The sequence below is a fragment of the Enoplosus armatus genome, chromosome 9, assembly GCF_043641665.1.
Source record: "Enoplosus armatus isolate fEnoArm2 chromosome 9, fEnoArm2.hap1, whole genome shotgun sequence".
In the NCBI taxonomy this organism is placed as follows: domain Eukaryota; kingdom Metazoa; phylum Chordata; class Actinopteri; order Centrarchiformes; family Enoplosidae; genus Enoplosus; species Enoplosus armatus.
In genome coordinates, this window is record NC_092188.1 from 16943250 (window position 1) to 16949249 (window position 6000).

Genomic DNA, 6000 nt, shown 5'->3' on the forward strand with positions numbered 1-6000 from the left:
TTATCTATTTTACTAGGCTGTCACACATACAGTAGCTAGTGGCCAAATTAATTCACTGAATTTCTCCAACTTCTCTGTATTTGGATGATAGATGTCCTAGATGTCCAACAGTATAAACTACAGTGGGATGTGTAACCTACATGGAAGATGGAGTGGTAAATCTGCCTGCGAGGCCTGCTAGTTTTCCAAGGAATTGTGTCATGTTTGTAAAGTTATAGATAGTTCCAGCATGATCAGACAGCCTCTATATGATTCAGTTATTTGGTAAAACAAAGTGCAAGGTAAACATATATTTGTGAGTATGGTATAAGGGCTGCCCTCTCAGACACAAACACACCCACAGAGCTTTATCCACCTCCTCGTCTAACTCCTCAAGCTGTGTTGTTTTGAGTGAAAGAAGAACCGTCCCTAATCCACTTCACGGATCAGTTTCACAGAGACGGTAAAGCCATTCTCCCTCCAAGCTAAAGCAATTCAGATCAGACACCTTGATGTCTCAAAGAGCACACAGTGAGCTCTTGTTTTCTGTTTTGACTGCTGGGAATCCATGCCAGACAGCACCCCTGATTCCAGCTCAAAGATAAAACTAATGAGGTTTTCATTCAAGTCCATTTTATAACAATAACTGAGTCATCGCCAGACGTGGCTGTTTTCACTAGCGCTCAGGATTCTATGATCCACTAATCTAGGATTTGGAGGAGTTAGATTTCCAAAACTGAAGGTGTAAGGCTGTACAGCATCTCAAATGCAGGTGTTACTTCCTTTTTCTTTCATCGTTATTTATAAATTCTTTATGACAAGTGTAAAGGAGTGCTGCAAGAATGAGTAAAACCGTGTATTGGCTGAGAATGAAAAATCATTAATCATTTCCAAAGTTCACATTTTGTAACGTTCTAATTACATGAATCATGGGAAAAGGCAGTGCTAATTTAACACATTACCTCATTGTCTTAAGACACACTAGCAGTTTCATTTGTATCTGACACCTGAAAGAACTACTGTCACAACACACCCTTGCTAACGCTGTTCAGCGTGAGGTGTCAGTGGCATTAATGAGTTAATTTGCAGCCAATTGTGCGGTGGGTAATTATAGGGATAAGCTAGCTGACATATGTCTTGATACCTACCTGTCACCTGAGAGATCTGTAGACACACCCACTGTAGCTATCTGTCCCAACTATTCCCACAACCCCTCGCTGATGCGTTGCACCAGGAGGTGACACCGGCATTAGCAGCTGACTTAACCATCAAAGACAAGGCCTTAATCCTTTAACAATACCCCTGGATGTCCCTACAAAGACATTGTTTATATAGACATTTCAGTTCGGACACCTCATCTAACCTTCCACTACATGCCTCGAGGTGACTCTGTGTTGCCAGCAGCATTCCTGAGACCAGAGCTTTACACTTCTCAAAGAGTTCTCTGTCAGAGAAATCCCTTCCTTTCTTGCTAAGGGCATTATTCTGCAAGCAGCAGAAGCCATCAAAAACACATCTAGCGCAGTCGATTATGGCTCTGCCAATGATTTCAAATTCCAACACGGAAACAGCAATTGAATAAGATTACTGCCGGCTTTAATAATTCCTGAAGTCCACACAGCATTGTAACCCTGTTCATGTAACAAAGCCTGGTTTACTTTGTGAGGTGTTTGTCTGAACTTTTGGGCAATGATAGTTTTGCTATTGTACAGGTTTTGCTCAAACTTGCGGCCCCTGTGGCTGTACTGTTTCCATCTTCCCTCAGTGACATCATGATATAAGGTAAACGGTTCCAAAAGAAAAGAATTGGTTCTAGGATGTAACAAATGTGTGAAAAAGTTTTGGCCATAAAAAGGGATGACACCATTTAGAAAAGAAATGTGTTTTCCTCCTACCTTGCTTCTATCCAGAGGCCTAATAACTTGTGTGAACTAAGAGCCCACCTCTTGGCCACAGGGTCACCAGCAAACATAAATAACAGATTGTAGAGCTACTCCCAAGTGGTGGCAGGGGCTTAGATGGGCTAGATAGAGCAAAAATATGGTATATAATACACACCTGGCAAAACAAAAAGAGGCACAAACTCTTTCTAAGAGGATAATCAGCCATGTATTATTTTACAGGTACTGTGACAGAGTCCATCATTTCCCACTAATGTGTTTCCCAGGAGTTCAGGATGCCCCAATGGACCTTCTACCATACAGATTTCTGAAACTGCAGTTGATATAGCAGTAACTCAGCTTGTTTCCCCCTCCCGCTCTTCCCCATAGTGTACAGAACTTTCACACAGTTGTGGTTGCATCAGCAAGTTGCCAGTAACATTGTCTCGCACACCACTCAAAGCAAATAGAGTAGGTGATATATTTGAAGAAATCTCTGAAGACTCGATTATGCCCAGTTGGCCTCAGACGCTGGTGTGCACGAGTTTGAAAATTAGACCACCAGCGTGACAGTCCTTCCCTGCAATGATGTCGTCACGTCAATCTATAAGAAGACAATTCAGCTGTCACATCTGTGGTCATGAACTGGATAGCTGCACTGTATATTTATGTTGTGGAACACATTGACATGGTCTTGCACAAACGTATACCCACAAAAATTATTCAGTCCATGGCTTTAAGTTAATCAAAAGTCACGACAATGTCACTTTGGAGGAGTGCAAGTAATTATCAAAGCAAATCTTTGTTCTTCACAGTCAGTTTGTGTGGTATGCACCATCAGCGTCTTACCACTAGGCCCTCGTAACGTTAACGTTTCAAAGTAAGAATTCACCCCGTGCCCCAAATCAGAGGCTCAGTTAGCACTGACTTAAATCTTATGTAACTCTAGCTTTTGACAGGCAGACACCTCTGCTGACTACAGATAGGTAATTTGTTTTGATCTGTGATTATACCCCTCGTGTTCAGAGGAAGATGTAAACCCTCTTGTGAAGCTGTTAGGCAAATCCTCACAATGTGGGGAGAAGTGCCCCCGGGGGTCTCAAGTTTTCACCCTCCTTCTCCATCTTCTTTTCTCTCCGTTCTTTCTTTCTTTTTCTTTTTTCATCTCGTATGAGAGACAAAGCCTCCTGCCAAACACTGAAGCCCCCCAGGAGCTCATCATACAGAAAACTAGCGCTCCTCGGAGGACGAGAAGAACAAGCGGGGGGGGGGGGGGGGGTGGAGCGAAGACGAGGGCTTGTGTAAAGGTGGGAAGAGGGTGTATTTGCGTGTGTGTGTGTGTGTGTGTGCGTTCTTTCTACATGGGTAATGACTGTTAAGAGTCTATCAGAGCCACGGGGCATTTTGCACATCCCACAAGCCTCCCTCCTTTGACTCCCTCCCTGCTATTTTCCTTAACACTGCCTTTTGTGGCCTGTGCCAGACATACCTGCAAAATTATCTACTAATTATCTACTAAATATGTTTGTTCATGTTGGTTGAACAGCTCACTTAATTGAAGGGGCGCTCTACCTTCCCTCTGCTGTTCCCCTCCTTCATGCCCTCCAAGTATGGGAGGTGGGGGGTATGGGCTTAGGAGGGTGGCTTATCTCCAAGAGCTCGTTATATTAATGCCAGTAATTATGTGTTTTGCTTACTTTTGATGTGCCTCTGTTCAAACGGGAAGAGTTAATAAGAGGATGACGGCAAATATGTCGGAGGGCCCTCTGTGTTGTCTTTGGGCTCTGGAAATTCCTGTGTGTACCGGTGGGGGTTTTACATGAGTATGTGTGTGCTGGGGTGGGGGGGAGGTATGAAGGGGTGGCATCCGACTCACAAGAATGTCAGTGCACAGGTAATGGCAGGAGCTTATGATCAAATCTTCACTTAATTTTTATACTACTGTTCCTCTCAGGCACACACACACAGACGCACACCCCCAGCCAACACCTTCCTTTGGATCCTAAAAAAGGGTGGAGATGGCAGTGGGAAGGGGTTTCGTAGAGGGGATTGTTTCAACTCTATTTAAGAGGGTTAGAAAGGGAGCTCCTCTTGCCAAGAAGAGCACAGGTCCCTCGCTCTCCCCAAGGAAAGTGCTGGCACAAAGAGGCGCACTCTAATGGAAAGAAACAATCGCTAATGAGGGAAATAAATAACAGGCTCATAAAACTGAGAGAGGAGGGGCACAGAGGGAGAGGGGGAGAACAAACGGAGTAAAGTTAAATTTGAATGATGGTCATACTCACAGGCAAACACAGAAGATACACAGACACATACACACGCTCAATGATGTTTAGCTGTCATTGCTAATGAGAGAGTGTGTCTGTGATGTAAGGACAGGAGCTTGCTGATGGAGATTCAGACAGACAATTCAATAACATTATCTTCTCTGTCATTGTTCATTGTTTGTTTCTGTTTCTTCCTTTTGTTTGTCTTTGTTTCAGCCCAATGATTAATATGCTAAAACAACAGAACCTTTCTATCTTCTATTTTTTTTTCCTTGTCCAGTACAGTAATTTGTAATGCATAATATGAGAAAATTTGTGTCACATTAGATTAAATTTACCCATCACTAGATCGAAAATAGAATACAATAGATTAGAATAGGATAGAATTCTGACAGTGAGTAACTTCCATTTCTTTTACTTTGCTTTGAGGTGAGTGAGGTAAAAGTAGCTACATTCTCTCCGTCTGCATTATTGCCTGTTGTGTCCTCTGGGCCAGGGGAGAAAATGTCACTTTCACAAGTGTGAGATGAGCAAAACTGACATTTTAGTGCCTGTACGACTACCTTCCTATACCTTACCTATTTTCTTGAAAGCACCATGTAGCCGGAGCTTTCTGTGACTTTTAACACTATGGTCATCACAGTGTAGCTGTATACCACTGCACTTGAGGGTAGAGTTTCTTTTTTTTCCCCAAGTAAATCTGGTTTTCATGCCACTTTCAATCAGCGATGGATGTCTTTTCTTTAGATGGCAGTTAAATTAAAAACACACTTTTGGTTTGCTTTGGTTTGGTTTTTTCCTTCTCGCAATACAAATCTTTTTCTATCTCTGTGTGTGTCTTTTCTCTTTTCATCTCTTTGTACCTGTCTGTGTCCCCCTGTGTTTCTCGGAGGCTCACTGCTTTGTGAATACACTTCCTGGGACTGTAGAGGCGGAGACGGAGACTGGTTGAAACACACTGTGGTTTCACCATTCACATTCCACCCGTGTTTTGACAACACATTTCACAAGAGGGATCTGAAGGGGTTTTAGAGTTTCTCTCTTCCCCCATTTGATATCAAAGAATGATCCCTTCGATGGCAGAACACGCAGGACTCCATGGGATGGATTAATGCAACATTAAAAGTAATCCCTGGAGTCAGACACTGCCTCTCAACCAAAAAAAAGAAACAAAGAGACGACTGCACTGGATGTCTTCATCGGAGGGCTGATGGTTCCCATGCGCATCAGGAACAGGACCATCTTCCTGTACGAACTGTTTACACTGCTAATATTAAATAGGTTGACACTAGTGATGATAAGACTAATAATCATCATTACATGCATGACTGCCAGCCACCTCAAAGCCGAACAAGAGATTAAGCAAAGATTACTGTCTGTTTCACGGTTGTGTGGCCTTGTAGCTATAACCTTTTCTTTCTGTTCAGCACTTCAAATAAGAAACAGCCACTTCAAAAATCACAGTGTTAATGGCGTATCAACATGTTTGAGGTCAGTCTTAGTTCACCAGCATGTTGAAGGTAGGTTACTACCTATGGGGGAATTATTCACATGAATATGTATTTATTTCACAAAAAAAAACATATTTTAACCTGGGAATATGAGAAAATGTGCATACATATAGCTAATGATTTCCAAGATGTAAATAATGGAAAGGAAGTTCATAAAACTGCATGCTAATATACTATGAAAAGTCTCCTGATCTCTCTCTAGCTGTGAGGAGATACAGTACACACAAGGACAGTGATAACCATTACACATGAAGATTGAAATACATTACAAATGTCCCAACCATATGGGGCAGCAAAGCCATGTACAGCAAGAAAAGAACTGCAAGTAACTTAACAAAGGCCTACACCAAGTACCAGCATGCT